This window comes from Myodes glareolus, chromosome 2, assembly GCF_982192425.1.
Source record: "Myodes glareolus chromosome 2, mMyoGla1.1, whole genome shotgun sequence".
In the NCBI taxonomy this organism is placed as follows: Eukaryota; Metazoa; Chordata; class Mammalia; order Rodentia; family Cricetidae; genus Myodes; species Myodes glareolus.
Window position 1 is genome coordinate 76,661,026 of NC_142027.1, and position 17,166 is coordinate 76,678,191.

The window sequence follows — 17,166 nt, forward strand, 5'->3', positions numbered from 1 at the left end:
GCAAGGGGATTTTCATTTTGTGCGAACCCGTCAGACTGTGCCCTTTTAGTGAAGGCTATATTGGACACTTCTTAGCACTTGCTATTGTTAGCTTTTAGAAATGCTTTCATATTAGTGATTCACTCAGAGAGGAATGCAGCAAGCGCGGTGTTTTTTGCTTTCATTTCCCAATGTTGAGCATCTTATATACTCACTTTCCGTCCATGCATCCTCAAAGATGAAACACTTATTCATAGCATAGGTGCATTTTTTTTAAAAAAATTGGAAGAATTATTTACCCTTAAGTTCTGTGCGTTATTTATGTAGAGACAGAAATGCCTTCTTAGACATGGTTATCAATGGTCCCCATTCTTTACCTTGCTTTTTTTCTCTGAACAGAAGGATTCATAGAGAAATGAATTTAGTTTATTTAGTTTGGATGAACATTTCAGTCTTCTACACATTGTGTTTTCTCTCCAGTATCAAACGCCTCTGCACGACAGACCATTCTGAGTTAGTGTTCACGGGATGTGATGCAAAGTGGTTCATGCATTTGTATGGAGAAATCCGGTTCTTACAACACAGATTTTTTAATTTTTAAATTTTTGGTTATACGCATGTACGTCTATGTCTGGGCTGTGTGCTCCTTTTCAGTGACCCCTGTGCTCATCTATTTTCTAACACAGCACTGTCTGAGTACCTTGCAGAACACTATGAAGTCGCAAAGGTGGCTCCTCCAATCTTACTCTTTATGTTTTGTCTCGGTTATCCTAACGCCCTTGTTTTTACACATAGACCTTAGAACCACCTTCTTCATTAATAAAAAAAAAATATGCCTTTTTTTGTTAAAACATTCTTAATTACATATAATTATATGAAAACTTATAAGGATTGCATTTTAGCCTAGTGGTGGCTTACACATATAACCCCAGAACCCTGGAGGTAGAGTTAGGAATATTGTGTTTGAGGTCAGCCTAGGCTTCTTAGTGAACTCCAGGCTATCAGGAGATAGAGGTCATGACCCTGTTTCGAAACAAACCAAAATTAAAAAAAAAAAAAACAGCTATTATCTTAATTGAACTGAATTTTCCTGTCCGTGAGAATTTTCTGTCTCTCTATTTGCCCTGGTTTTAACTAAAGTTTATGATCATTTTCTGTTTATTTTCTTCTTTGAAAGTCTCCTGTTGAAGTTTATTGCTATTCTCACTTTGGAAATCAAAAGACTTTTCTACAAGTAGAAGGAAGGCTAATCCAGAAAACAGTGGAGCTACAGATCAGGGAGGCCAATCGCTGTAACCTAGGGGCAGCCCTAGCTGCTAGTGGACGGGGAAAATCTTGCAACAGATGTGGTAAGGGGATCTTGTGGGGATCAGCAAGGACCAGGGAAAGGCAGGCACTCCCTAGTGATGGGAGAACATCACATCTGGACTCTGGTGGCATCAGAGCGTCAAGGGGGGGGGATCAAGAAGTGGGGTCCTAAAGTAGGCGATACCCAGTTTTATAAGAGTAAATCCCATCAGCAGGAGCCTCAAAATGAGTAGAAATTGTTCCAGATCTGCCAACAGAAATACATACAGGAGAAGAACCAGACAGAAATTCAAATCTGTGCTCAGCATTTTCCTGGGAGCAAAAATCAGATGCATAAAAATGCTGCATTGTTTGGGGGCCTAGACCATAGCCTCTGATATTCTGTTCAAAGAAGTCTTGTTTAGCCTGAGAAGTGACAAAATATTCGGTCTGCATTCAGGTGGCCTCAGCTGCAAGAAGAGGAGGGATGCTAGGGTACTGAACCAGGTGAATCGTTGGTCATGCGTTCGCTTGTTTACCCATTTACTATATGAAAGGCATTCTTACTGTTATTGCTACAGCCTGCCTGAGGAATGAGCCAAACATTATGTTAACACATGCGTGAACACACCCACCCATTCACACACACACACACACACACACACACACACACACACACACACATGCTTGTAGATACACACATGGGTGGTTGCACAGGAGGAATGGTAAGCATTGGTCATTTGCCAGCTGGGAAACCCACAGCACTCCTGAGCCTTGGGCGCCGGGAGCTCCATGGATCAGTTCACAAGGTAGCTGCCAACATCAAAGAGGGACAGTTTTGTTTCAGAACCCCAGGTCTTGTGCCTCCAGAAAGTAAGTTGACACTTTCCCTTAGAATTAGCAGAAAGGAAAGAAAAATATTTGAGGGGCCTTTGAAGAGCTAAAGCCCAAGTACAGGATAGACTGGACAAAGAGAGCACCTCGTTAAAACGCAAATTAGTTCTTGAGGTAGTGGAGTGGGGCTATATTTTTCCAACTAGAGAGCTGGCCAGCAACTACTTTTCAACATCTATGAGCAAAAGGACAGTTAGTTTGTTGAGCTTGAACCTGCTTATTACGCACTTTTATCAGAAACCATCGCGCTGTGTGTATCGATTTCTAGCCAACCATTAACTAGATCTGACCTTAGAGCTTTGATAATAGCTGGGGAATTCACCAAGGAGAGGGAAGCCTGCTAGTGTGGACCCCTCAGCCTTAGGTGAGTACTTTTCCATCCAGGTGGCATAAGAAGTTGCCAACAGCCCACTGGACCCCCGAGCGGCAGCTGGCGCTTACCACCCGAGAGCATGAGATGATCTAGACTTGACTGAGAATAGCTTCAAACCTGTGATGCTAGCTGCTGGCTCTGAAGGGTTAAAATCCATTTTCATGCAATAAAATCACTGATAGTCATGGTCTTTAGCTGGGTGTACTTTGCACTTGACAAAAAGTATCCATTATCATGACAACTTTTTCTCCCTCTGAGTCCATTTATATAAAGTTCAAAAATAAACACATGCAACCATGCTGTTTGGAAATCTATGCTTAGGGGAAACCGTAAAGCGTTTCCAGTAAATGGCAATGGTGACATCAGGGCATACCAGACCCCTACAGAGAAAAGACGTGTGACTGGGATGGGGCGTAAGAACCTTTTGGAGTGCAGGCTCCACTAATTTTTAACTGAGTAGGTCTGACACAGGCATTAGACTGACACTCAGGTGTTGAGTTGTGCATTCATGACTTGTTTCATTTGTACACAGGTGTTTGATTTTACATATACAACAAATAACCAGGAAAAGGTCAAGAAAACTGGCTACTTTGGGCTGTTATGTCAAAAACTGACTACTGAATGTCTCAGTAATGTTGGTAAATATTTTCCTAAATTAAATATATGTTATAACATTTTTGATATTTAGGCGCATGGGTGTATTTTTGGAAAAATGAGCTACAAAAGACAATACTAGAATAAGTATAATATACAAATTAGACGTGATCACATAAATCAGAAATGTAATAAAATGTTTTTTTAATTCCCCACTCTAAAACACCTGCCCCTAAAGTGCACAGCTTATTATAATCTAATCTGTAAAGGCATCATTATTATGTCATTCTAGTTACTTAATTAATTATGGTAAAGGTTAAGGAAAATGCTTACTGTCTTCATGAGAATAACACTGTTATGTTATAAAGTCTGCACAAGCACACTATCATGTATTCAATAATACAGACTATATTTTATATACATTTATATATGTGTATATATAGTACTAAGATGTTAGACACCAAATTTATGTATTAAAATTGGTTATTGGTTATTGAAGATCTAGGCTAGAGGTTAGAGATGACTCAGAGCTACATAATGTACAGCAGTAAGATTGCCCTTGGTAATAATTAAGATAAATATATGTTGAGAAATTTACTTGATGAAGTAAATGGTGAAGACTCCATTTATCTGTGGACAAATTCTTAGAATGTAGTTAGGGATTATGCTGATTTTAAAAATTGGTAATTTTAAGGTAGTTGTGGTGTTTACAGAGATAAACCTTGTTTAAAAAAAACCCTCAAAAAATTCAGAGAGAGAGAGAGAGAGAGAGAGAGAGAGAGAGAGAGAGAGAGATTGGTAGTTTTAGGTCCTCCTATAAGATTGGTGACTTCATTAACTCTGGGTAGTTGGTTAGGTTTCTAGTAGGCATGTTGAGCAGGTCTTAAGTTCAATTAGAGAGTTGTTGGTTGCTGCCAAGGTATGTGTGCCATTACTGCATTCTGCACGTTATTGTGCCACACTGATCGTTGTGTCTCATCGAATTCATAGCTGTGTGAGATTGTTTTTTGCTTCCTTCTTTTGGAAGCTTGTAATTATTTCTCTTGCATCAGATGGAGGCCATTAAGAAAACCACAACCAATCAAAATACAGAGTTGTGGAGGCCAGTTCCAAAAGATATGTTTACAACAACCCCTACACCTAAGGCTCAAGAATCACTACAGAGAAGAGCAGAAAGATCATCAAAGCCAGAGGAACAGGGAGATTGCTGTTTGGTTGTGTTTCATAGAAATGTCAGAAGCTATATCCATAAGTCTCACTAACATAACTGCCTATACATGAGTTGAGCAAGACAACAGAAAAAGACATGCAAACATGGATGAGGGAAAATTCACAAGGTCTCAGTGTTACACAAGATCTACAGACAAGTAAGGAACACTGAGAGTGGGAGAAATAATTGTTCTCTGGGACGAGCACTCCAATTGGTTATTCAACTCCAAATGTTCATCCCCGAAAAAAAATGCACATAACATTATCCATACTGAGCAAGTTGTACTTATGTATGTAGGTACACACATGAATGCATGCACACATCATATGTAACAACAAACAGAAAAAGAGTCTGTGAATTTGAAAGTGAGCAAAGAGAGGTATATGGGAGGGGTTGGAGGGAAGAAACGGAAGAAGGAAGTGCTATAATTGTAAAATATTCTCCAAAAATAAAGGGAAGAATTAAATAATACACATTGATCTTTTGTATCACTTGTTTTTCAGTTATCTGTGAACCCAGAGCTTTCCAGTCTGGAGCTGTGGTCTAAGCAGCACCAAGAGACCTGCTCCAGTGGCCTAGGGACCACTTGCTGATCTCATGCACTTGCTGATCTCATGCAACCGTCTGGCCCTCTATCAGATGCTACCCGCTTTTCCAACTCCACAGACCTCTTTATTTCAAAGAGAACCGAGCAGAGATTCTGGGCTAATTTTGGAACTGTTCATTAGTTGTCAAGCTTTCTTAAAGAGCAGTTTGGCCCAATAACAGCTAGAAAAGTCAAAGGCAAAGTTTTTGATTAGCTTAGCCCTTCACTCAAAGCCAGTGGGAGAGATGGGCTCATTTTCTTAGTAACAGCAAAACACTGAGAAACTGAAACTTTTACACATGAGTTTAAGTCTGCTTTTGACATTTTCTACACAAGTGTGTTATATGCTTATTAGAAAATTCTTAGAAGAGTTCAGAAGAGACTGATGATGGAGAGAAAAGCCACCGAAAAGCCTGATTTCCAGAGAAAATCACTGTTGAATTTTCGTGTCTTTAGTCTATGTTTGTACGGTGTTCCCAAAATGGGCATCCTACAAATACCGTTTTGCAGCTTCCTATTTAATACTCAGCATCACGCTATGGCTATTTTTTCATAGTAACAATTCTTCAGTAACATAATTCCTATCGCCTCTCTAACATAACATTGTATGGAATAATAATATAACAGTTTAAAGCCATTCGGCTTGTTGGCTATTTGTCTTATTCTACTTGCTGCTGTTATAATGTTTCAATAATCATCATTGTGAAAAAATCTTTATACATACAACATTATCGTCACCTTAAAAAAAGCTCCTAGGAGTAAAATCACTGGGTGTGGGTCAAAGGGTATGCCTACTTTGAACGCTTTTGCTAGTATTTTTCAAATTGCCTTTCAGAAAAATTGCCTCAATTTATACTCCCACAAGAATACATAAATGTATTTCTGTAGTCAAGCCAGTACCAGATGGCCTAATTTAAATAAACAATTTTATTATATTAAGTTTAATTTTTTTATTTTTTTAACCTTTCTGTTGATTTGATTGCTTTAGCTGTGCAAAGTAAAATTTTACGTTATTTCTCCTGCTAGAGCTATAATGATAGATGGAGACTTGAAGCCTCAGAAGCCTCGGTATGTACACATCTTAACAGTTTTCCAGCTAAAACATGAAGGGGACCAACTATTAGGAAGAGAGAATAGATTTGTCTGCATTAGTGTTGCGCCCCCCAGGTCTCTTGTTTCCCTTAAGGAATGCCCCACCAGGTGCTAGCACATGCATGTGTTGTTAAAGTCCCTAACAATCCTTCACAGAAATGAGTAATCCAGAAAACCTCGTGAATCGATTCGCCAAATCAACAACTCCTTGGCAATCTATTTAGAAGACCCTACAGGGGACGGCTGTGGGCAGAGGTTAGACGGCCCATTAGCCTGTGCAAAGAGCTCCTCATGCGGCAATCACAGTCGGTTTGCCGGCCCCTCAGACACCGGCTTCTCTCTTTGAGGTCAGGGTGGTGGAAAACTTTTTACCCTGCACTCATGGGCAAAGCACTTAGCAGCACAATGAAGAAGTTAAACCTGGAGGAAAGGGAGATTGCCGCAAAGCAAACCTTTCTACAATGGTGTTGGGCACCAGGCGTGGAATTCTGTTCGCTTGAAATATTTTTTTTACATCATAGAATCCTCACACAATGAAACAATTGAGACAACGCTTTGGCACCTTCTGGTGAGATTTGATTTGTTAGAGATGGCTTGACTGATGAGGCTTCTGGAAAGAACTGTGATCAAAGTAGCCTGGAGAAGTTTAGGGGAAGGTCGGATTTGTCTTTTGTTGTTTCAGAGCTCCGGAGGGTCGAACTGAGAAGGTTAATAGGTGTAAGCAACAGAAAGGCTGTTTTTAGGAGGCCCAAGGAAAGAGATTTCTAGCAGTAACAGTTGTACCAAAAAGTAGAAAGAACACCTTTTCCAATCTGTCCCTGGAGACCGTTTAGGACCATGGATAAGCCATGGCCCTTATCTTGGGGTCCAAAGTGGATTGGGTGGACATAAGTTACACTGCGTGGCTCTGCCAATGACTATGCACAGAGGAGATTTCAACTTACTAGTCTCCAAATGGCTTATTGGCATTTAAAGATCAAACCAATTAAACATGGCTCCAGCAGTAAGAAACCATTAGGTTGGCCTAGGCTGGAGCAGTGGTTCTCAGCCTGTGGGTTGCCTATGACGGTAGGGAAGCACAGCTATTTACATTACGATTGATAACAGTAGCAAAATTACAGTTATGAAGAAGCAACAAAAATAATTCAATGGTTGAGGGGTCACCACAGTGTGAGGAACTGTATTAAAGGATTGCAGCATTAGGAAGATGGAGAACCACTGGACTAGAGTGCTAGGTTAGATTGTTCTGAATTATCGGAGAATTTCTTACGGAAATTTCCCTGGGAACTACACAGCTCTCCAAGGTAGCCCCCCTTCAACTAGCAACAATGTCTACTTTAACTGGCACCTCCAGTTCTCAGCACTTAGCTCCTAGGGCCTGCATGACAAAGGATGCCCGTTCTAGTTAGCTTTCGGCTGCTGTGACAAACACACCTCGTCCAAAAGTAACCTGAGAAGCAAGTGGCTTATTTCCTTTAATCGGTTACAGTCCACTGTTGAAGGAAGTCAAAGCAGAAACTCAAGGCCAGAATCGGAGGCAGAAACCATGGAGGAAGGCTGCTTACTGGCTTGTTTCCAGGTTCCTCTTCAGCTACCTTTCTTGTGTAGCCCAGGCTCACGCGCCTGAAGGCTGTTCTGCCCTCCATGGGCTGGGCCCTCTTACATCCACTAGTCATTAAGAAAACGCCCCCCAGACACATCTACAGTCAATCTGATGGAGGCAGTTCTTCAATTCTGCGTCCGTCTTCCAAGCCATCACATCCACTTTTCTGGGCTTTGCTTGATGTCACATCTACTTCTATCTTTTGGCTAGAACTAGTCACATGGTCTTTTCCGGTACTGAGGCAGAGTAGCAAATATGGTATTCTGTTCACTCAATGAGACTCATGAAATAAGTCTTATCCTATTGTGGGAGGACACAGTGATTTTTCCTTAGTATTCTGCTTTGGTGGAAAGTAAGCGAACTTCATCGCATCACAGAACAAATTGTACCTTGATTTATGCTTTGCCACATAGATAACTGATTTGATCTAGTTTGGGCAATATTTTTCTTCCTCCACAGTTGAAAAGAAGTTTCTTTTGTCTGAGAAATTGGGGTATGTTCTCTGCATTTGTATCCACATCCTCACTTAAAATTATTGTCATGCTTAATACTTGTAGAATGTATTCTACATGTGTAAGTGATTTTATTACAACTGACATTCTGCACATACAATATGTGGTGAATTGACTAAGAATGGCCCCTCTCTAGGCTCAGATGTTTGAATACTTGGTCACCAGGGAGTGGCACTATTTGAAAGGATTAGGAGGTGTGGTCTCGTTGGAGGAAGTGAATTACTGAGGTTTTTAAAGCCCAGGCCAAGTTGAGTGTTTTTCTTCCTGCTGCCTGTGGAACTGGATGTAGAACGCTCTGCTCCTTCTCTGGCACCATGTCTGCCTGCCTGAGTGCCTCCATGCTCCCTGCCTTGATGGTAATAGACCAAACCTCTGGAACAGTAAGTAAGCCTCAATTAAATGCTTTCTTTTACAAGAATTGTGGTATCTCTTCATAACAGTAGGACAGTGGCTAAGACACAATGTGATTTCTGCACATTCAACTCTTAACCTTTCTCACAGGTAGTGCTGGGCATCTGCTTTTTTTTGCTTTCCTTGCTACCCCTCCCTGCCATTCCCAGTAGACTCTTTAGTTTCCATGATTTTTTTCATTTCTTCCCTGCCTGCTGGCTTCCTGTCTGAGAGAAAATACACACTGTTCGTATCTGTGGAAATTCTTTCACTTCCAGCCTTCATCTTACTCCTGTATTTTAGGGAAGGAGTGCCAAGGGTAGTTTCTAAGGTATAAGTCTAGTTATGACTTAGTCCTGGGATCTCTGGATACTCACTGCTCAGGACATGGCTGGATGAGATATTGAGACCATATGCTTGGTGGTTTGAACAATGAAATTCTCTCTCTTGTAGTTCTGTAGGCCAGAAGCCTAAGTTCAAGATGTCAACAGACTTGGGCCCTGTGAGGACAATCTGTCCCAGGCTAACTTCTGAGCTTCTGGTGTTTTGATAAAAATCTGGCCTTCCTTGGCTCGAAGAAGAGACATTCTGATCTCTGTCTGCTTCATCTACATATGTTCTCTTTGTGTGTCTCTTGGTGTCCAGATTTCTCCTTTTTATAAGGACACTGAGCATATCTGATGAGAGCCCACTCTGATGACTTCATCCTAACTTGACTACCCCAGAAAAGACATGATTTCCAAAAAAGGTCCTAGTCTGAGGTCCTAGCAGAACCAGAACTGCGCCGCATAGTTTGAGGGAACACGATTCAACCCGTCACAAGGGAAACAGTGTTGTTCTGGGCACAGACTTTGATCAGCAGCTTAGGCTGGCACCATGCCCACATGTGCCCACACCCGTTTGCTGCCCAGCAACACGCTGCCCTCACTGTGGATCCGGGGCACAACTCTTCAGTGGAATTGGGGCCGTGTAAGGACTAAGTAGGAAGGATAAGCCCTGTTATTACTTCAAACATCAGGGAACGAGCGACAAGTTTCTTTGCGTGGTGAGCTGCAGGAGAGGGTGTGTGGTGTCACAAGTCCCTCACTGCTGTTTGTGGCGCTCTGCTCTTTCCAGTGGCACGTGTGTAGTCCTGGGATAGCAAGAGAACACTGGGGACAAAGAAGCAAGAGACGTGACTTTAGATGCCCACTTTCTCTTTGGACCTTGGCGGGAGGTGGGCTGGAAGCCTTAAGCTCTAGAATACATTGAATTTCTGAGTGACAGTTGGTGGTGTTAAAATAGACAATGTTAATAGAGGAACCTACCTGTGACCACAAAGGTCTGTGTGGCTTTCTGGAACTTCGGTGTGGCGTAGGATGTTGAGAGAGCTCAGAAGCCATGACTTAGGAGCCGATGGTGATGGCTGTGGCTTGGACTTATCTCCAGGCCCATCTGAACATCTATTTTCTGTCACCTGTCACCTAGCTATCTATGTCTTATATTCACACACGGATGCACACGGCTTTGCTTTGGTGTGGTGGAGGGAGACATTTTTAATAGCCAGGTCCTTACTCTTTCTTTTGTTTTTTTTTTTTCTTCCTGGAAAAAGATGAAATCTTCCATTTATTCTATGCCAGTTATAAACACTAGAAAGCAGAGGATCCGCCGAAAGTTTGGTCACAAATAAATATCCAGTGAGGGAGGAGGAGGGCGGGAGGAAACTGTTATTGATCGGCTTTGTAAAATCTGCTGCTGAATCGATAGCAATTTCTGGAAATGCCAGACATTAATTTTGTGTGGCTTGAACAGCGGAGATAATAATAAACGTACTACAAAGTGGGCCTCCTGACACCATTTCCTTGAGCCCCTTAAAATAACGCATGTGCCTACTGCCTACTGAAGCCCCAGGAGACAGAGTGAATATACGTTGACGGGAATCCCAACCGAGCTGGACCCCACTAATGTCCCTTCTTTGCCAGAGGTGGCACTTGGGTAGGTCTCCTCCATTATCGAGGTACAGCCAGCTCGGTTGTATGATGAGGTTCACCCACGCGAGAGACATGTTCTCAGTCGTGGAAAGCTTGTGCTGTCCTGTTGTTCAGGGAAGACCGTCCCACGGTGACGCATTCGGATCCGGTTTGGCTGCTCCGCACTTCAGGGTCTGCACCCTCACCTGCGACCCACAGTCGCAATCAAAGCTCCGGCCTTTCCTTCTAACAAGGGTGGTTGTGCTGGTGTGGACGCTCCCTCAGCCCCGGACTTCATCTTCAGCTGCTTCCTCTCCATGCTCAGGGCTTTTAGAAATCTTGCCAGGGCCACTAAACCTAAGAAAATTCAGTAGAGCTGGAGGAGGGGGAGGAGAGAAAACATTCAGTGTGTCTCAACAGACTAAAAGTAGCCGCTACCCACCGAGCACCAGCCTTTTACTGGGTGCCTCGTGTCTTCCTCATCCAATTTTTGAGTTGATGTTTCTAACCCTCTTCAGAGGACGCTGATGCTCACCAAGGCTGAGAAGGTCATGCAAGATCGTAAACCAATTAGGAGGTGAGTCAATTTTGACTTTAGGTCTGTTCTATATTAGATCTCTTCATCTTGCTTCTGCATGGTTGGGCCTCAGCAGAAAGAGAGGGGTTAAGCGAGGCATCTGGACATTATTCCTGTGAGACAAAGGATGTAAGAATGTTTATTTGAAGGTAGAGATGGGGGGACAATCCCAGGTAACCTTGAAGGAGATGATGCTGGTGTCTCTGTTTGGACTGCACTGATACAGGGAAGCATAGACTGCGTCCATGTAGTAAAGGATATGGCAGCAGGGATAGCATGGAGAAAAGAGGCTCATTTAGGAAGGGCAGCAGAATGAGGTGGGTCCTCACAGTCTCAAGGATAGAAAACTTTTGCCTTTCTCTCATGTTTTCTCATCACTGCCTCTGCCAGTTTGCCTGTTCCTTCCTTCTGGTTTGTGATGGTGGATGAGCCAGTCATCCCCAGCTCAGACCTCTTTCTGGAAAGCCAACTGTAATGATACTATTGCATGTGGCTCCCTGCAAAGTCAACTGCAATGATACTATTGCATATGACTTACCTGCTGAACTGGGAACAGATAGAAGTCACTTTTCCATACTGTGCCTTCACTTGGTTTGTCACGGTCAGCAAGAATTGGGAAATCAAATTGCTACTGATTTGAACAGTGAGAAAGGGCGTTGGTTCTATTAATCAGACGATTTCTTGTTCTCTTGCTATGTGCCATGATTACATAACACTTGCAGTATTCTGAGTTGGCATGGTGTTGAAAGGCAAACCTTGTCCTCCCATAGTGCCTGGCTTGGTGAAGTGTGATGCTTTCTCTCCAACAGTCAAGAAACCATATTTAATGAGTTAGTCCTAGAATTTTTTTTTTTTGAGACAGGGTTTCTCTATAGCTTTGAGCCTGTCCTGGAACTAGCTCTTGTAGACCAGGCTGGCCTCAAACTCGCAGTGATCTACCTGCCTCTGACTCCTGAGTGCTGGGATTAAAGGTGTGCGCCACCACCACCTGGCTGAAATATAGTTCTCTCAATACCTGAACTTGAGAAGTCCAAGAAACTTCTTGGTTGAACTAATATGTGGAAAAAATTTAAGTTAATTATTCAGCTACATTTCTTTCTGTATACATTGTTCCGGGGCCTATACAGAAGGCCAAAGTGTCACTCCTGGCTTCATGTCTGTCCTAGTTAGTGTTAACTGTCAACTTGTCACATTCTAGGACCACCTGAGGAGTCTCAGTTGAGGGACTGTCCAGATGAGATTGGTTCATCCGCTTGTCTGTGTGAGATTGTCTTGATTGTTGACCGATGCTGAGGGCCAAGTCTACTGTGGGCTGCAGCATCCCCAGGCAGGTGGCCCTCAACTGTGTAAGAAAGCAATGTGCATAAGCTGGCCTGTGAGGAAGGCAGCACTCTTCCCTGATTTCTGCTTCAAATTCACGCCCTTTGACCTCCCTCAATGATGGATCGTAACCTGTAGGCTGAAACCAATACTTTCCTCCGAACTTGCCTTCGGTCAACAGCACAGGAAACTCGAACACTCCCTGAAGGAACTCACAGCCTGTCCATGGAGATCAATTCATGCTCACAAATTGCTTCTGCGGATGTAGGATGCATTCCATGGCACAGAAAGGCCACAAATCATTCAGCTCATGAAAATTGAAAAGGAAGCCGAAAAGTTCGGCTCCATTTTCTGAGTCGTCAGTCCATAGATGTGGAAGAAAAAAAAAATGAAACGTTGAGTTGTCTAGCTGTATGGAGTGGCAGAAGGAAGAAGAGGCAACAAGAAATAGAAGCTTTTCCAAGGAATATGAGAGAGGTGGGAATCCCAGAGTGGAGGAGCCATACTGAAGAGGGGACGGCTCCAGAGAGGGGTAGTGAATGCTTTACACATCATGTAGTAGGTCTCTATGCTGTTTCAGAGGCTTCAGACGGATAGTGAATGCTTTAAACATCACACGGCAGGTCTCTACGCTGTTTCAGAGGTTTCAAGATGTCACAAGAATGAAAACGGCATGGTCTGTCAGTATTTTGGAACTGATATCGCAGTCTGCTGGGATAAAACACCGAGTTTAGCTATTGCAAAACCATTTCAGATGTCAGCGGGATACATGCTCCTAGAAAGATGGGTAGACACTGTTCTTTGCATTCATTCCTCCTGCTTGGGAGCAACTAAACACCCTGGAGAATCAACACAAAGCCAGTATGAGGGTATTTTGATATGCAGAGGAAAGGAGACTAGCTAGGGGCCTCAAGACCTGAGGAGGTGAAGAATTGTCAGTTGTCCGATGACACTCTTGCCTTATCCTTCCAAATGAAGGGATTAAAGTTTGGGCTATCACTGCCTGTTTCAGTTACCTTCCTTCCTTGCTTCCTTCCTTCCTCCCTCCCTCCTTTCTTTTCTTCACTTCTCCCTTCACTCTTTCCCCTCCCTCCCCCTTCTTTCTTCTTTTCTTTGACCTATAGTTTTGGAGCCAGAGACACCAAAAGTCCTAAGGACCTATGGGCACAGACAAAACAAGTATAAATAACACAGCCTTCTACCACAAAAAAATCTAGTTTTTCTGATCAGAGATGGGGGACGGGGCAACAAACCAAACCAAAAACATTTGGGTGAAACGGTTCTGTCTCAACCAAACTCCACAAAAGCCATGGACTTTCTTCCACGAGTGCCAGCAAAAGCCAAGAAAGAACCCATAGAAAGCACAGATTTCAGGGTGGTGAGCTGATTGACCGTGTGAAGGCACTTGCCACCAAGTCTGATGACTTGAGTTCTGTCTCAAAGACTTAGAAGGTTGAAGAAGAGAACCGTTGCTCCTGCAAGCTGTGCTCTGACCTTCACAGACACACCATGTTGTATGCATGTGCTCCTCATAAACAAATAAATGAATAATGTAACTTTAAAATTGAAAATACAGGTTCCTCAGGAAGCCAAGCTGTGCCCCCAAATTTGTCTGAACATTGGGTTAGTGCCAGGAAGAGCAGCTTTGGGGGTCCATTATTTGTATCTTCGCTGAGCCGAGGGTTGATGTAACACCCTTTCTGACTACCATAGTGTAAGCTGAAACCAGATGTATGTTGGACCCTGGATGGTTGCTCTGAGTCTCTGTATCCTTCCCAGCTGGAACATCAGAGCTTTGCTGCTCTCTGGGAAGAGGCCACACTGGCGGTGTCAGCGAGGCCTCCCTTCACTTGTGAACTGGGAGGTTTCAGTGTCGATCTTCCTGGGGATGAACTCCGTCCCGCCCAGCGATAATGCAGATCCTGTCTTAATGTCAGCAGGGTCTAAATACACAACCTGGTTCTCCACTGAGGGTCTGCAGGGACAAAACACTCTCCTTTCTCTGATGAGCCCCGTCAACAAAAAATTATCCCAAAACTTCCACATTTGGCAAAAGCCAGGTTCACAGATGGGAGGCAGCTTCAGGTAGAGCAAACTTGGGCGATTTCATACCAAGGTATACCATACTCCAATTTCTTAGACATCGTTTGAAAGCAGTCAGAGAGAAGCTGATCCTTGACTGTGGGAAGAAAGCAGCTCACTGGCTGATTTCCCATCAGAAACCACAGAGGCCAGGGAAAAGCAGCCCTGCGGTGTCCAAGTTCTAGAGAGAAGCGAGTGAACCCAGGGCCCGGCATCCCGTAGCATCACATCCTTAAAGAGTGAAGGGAAAGCAAGACATGTTCAGATGTAGGGAAATTGCCAAGCACGAGGACAGGAGGATGCCTGCCTGGGCTGCCACTACTACTTGGGAGGCAGAGGCAGGAGGAAGACTCAGAGGATATGCCAACAGGCACTCTTTAAACAGAAGGGAGTGAAAAATGAGAAGGCTTGCAAGACTGAGAATGAAAAATACAGTGAGTCAAAGTTCCAGCAAGTGCAAATGACCTTCTTTCAAGTCTTCCAATCTGTGCTTGAAGATTGACACAAAGCATACGGCTTCCTAACTCTACCCCAAACTATAGCGAGAAGAGATATATGTAATGCTGAAGGAGAAAGAGATGATAAGGTAGGTAGATTTTTTTTAAACTTTAGGAAACTAAATCATGGCATGTATACGTGTTATAAAGCCTAAAAAAATTGATTGTTTAAAATAGTTTATTAGGTGATATACTCAAGAACTATATGGATAAAATTAATGGAATTTTCCTAAAGTGTTCACGTAACATTATAAAAGTCAGGAAAAAGCAGGATAATAAAAATAGACCATATAGAAAAAAAAAAGAAAATGTCAGATAACTTCTATTATATTTGTAATTTTGTTGTATGCTAATGATATGATTATGTATATGTATGTCAACTAAAAGATGGAATGGAGTAAAATATGTGGATCTATAGGTTGTGTATAGTGGCACACACCTTTAATCTACACAATAGGAAGGCCGAGGCAGCTGGATTTCTGTGAGTTCAAGGTCAGCCACACTGTAGAGTGAAATGGTATCTAAAGAAAAATAAAAGGATGAATGAAATGTGAAAACATACCTATGTATATAGATACAAATCTATGTAAGCTGCCCGCAGGAATTTACCACACATACATAGCTGGCAAAGGGAAAAGGACAGAAGACAGAGCATTCAAACACTGCTCAAAGCACACATGGCTGGTTAATATCAGAGAAAGTTGACCCTTTATTTTTTAACATATTTTTTACTGATTCTTTGGGCATTTCACATCATACACACTAATCCCACTTATTTCCCAGTCCCTCCTTATCTGCCCTTCACCCTTGCAGCTCCCCCCATCAATAAAGGAAAATAAAAATATTAATTAAGAAGCAAGCAAACAAAAAATACCTCTCTCTGTCTTTCCTGCCTCTTTACCACCTCTTCTTCGGTCTTGGTGGCATTGGGAGCTGCGGTGTGTCACGCAGTGTGCCCTTTTGTCCAAATAGCTTTATTTGCAAATGTTTATTGCAATGAGCTGCTGGTCTGGTTGAAGGCCTCTGGCTTCTGATACACCATCAATCCTGGACCCTCACCGAAACTCCTCTCCAGTATCCTTCTGCTGCCTTGAGTCATGGAGATCATGCAGCTATGGTTCTGCGGGACCTGTCCCAGCAGCTCATAGATGAGTAAGACTCTTGGTGACTTTTTTCACCTAGTAGTATATAAAAAGCCTTTCAGCACTGTGAACGGTAGCAGGTAGGAATGAGGCATCTGGTAGATACCATCTTGATGACTCCATATTCTATGACTCAACTGGGTAGTACCTCCATAAAGTTCTAGAGGGTGGCCAAGACCAATGGAAATAGTCTTTAATGTTGGAGGAATGCCTATAGCATCCCACTAACCTACAACTCAAAAAGAGGCAATCTATACTCAACACCGGGCTTTTATTTTGACAGCCTGTGGTGTCTGAATGAGGCACTGCCTTCCCATTCCAGGCTGATTCTATTTAAACTTTTTATATATGTCTATGCATATACTTTAGGAAGGGTCTAAAGTAATAGTTTTCTCTTTGGCATTTTCAAAGGTTTCAGTATTAGATCCCTCTCTATCCTTCTACCCCAGCCTTCCAGCCCCCACACCACTCAACCCCTCCTGTTCCATTATCACCCACTTTCCTCTCCATCTCATCTGCTTTCTCTCCCCCTTCTGTTGAAGTCTCTACCCTTATGAGATTCCTCCCTTCTATGGGTTTTCCAATTTAAACATAATCTAAAATTTAAACACATCTAAAGATTCAAAGAGAGAACCTATATGTGAGAAAGAACAAATGTTTGCCCTTCTGACCCTGAGTTACATCTCTCAGAATAATTATTTACAACTCCATTCATTCCTCTTTAAACTATCATCATGACCAGCCTGGCAAGAAATACCCATGGAGCAATAGTGGCATGGATGTTACAGGAATAACTAACTACTTTCTGATTAGGTTAAAGCCCATGCCCAAGACAGAATTCATGCCTACCAGCTGATTCATGGCTCTGAGTACCTACCTGTTGCTAGGTATAGACCATAGCCCCTAGGGAAGAACCTACTATTTTGTAGTGCAAATTCCAATTGGCCTTAATAATAAGAACCTGAAGTCAGATATTGGGATTAATGCTGAAAGATCAGAGAAGCAGTGTGGCTTGCCACTGTTCTTATCTCTACTGAATTCTCACACCAAAGGGGCGATCCTGTCTCTACAAACCCTCA

General features: G+C 42.7%; 2 long non-coding RNA genes across 2 annotated transcripts; one reads left to right on the forward strand and one right to left on the reverse strand.

The window, feature by feature from the left end:
* The first annotated feature begins 3,069 nt into the window (after positions 1 to 3,069).
* LOC125412949 (uncharacterized) lies at positions 3,070 to 5,862 on the forward strand. The gene is made up of 2 exons (XR_007235765.3): positions 3,070 to 3,171; positions 4,841 to 5,862. It is a non-coding gene; the product is annotated as an uncharacterized LOC125412949 (long non-coding RNA).
* Positions 5,840 to 13,200, reverse strand: LOC125412948 (uncharacterized). Its single transcript, XR_015000543.2, has 3 exons — positions 11,585 to 13,200; positions 11,005 to 11,159; positions 5,840 to 10,845 (listed from the first exon to the last, which is right to left on the reverse strand). It is a non-coding gene; the product is annotated as an uncharacterized LOC125412948 (long non-coding RNA).
* Between the last annotated feature and the right edge of the window lie 3,966 nt (positions 13,201 to 17,166).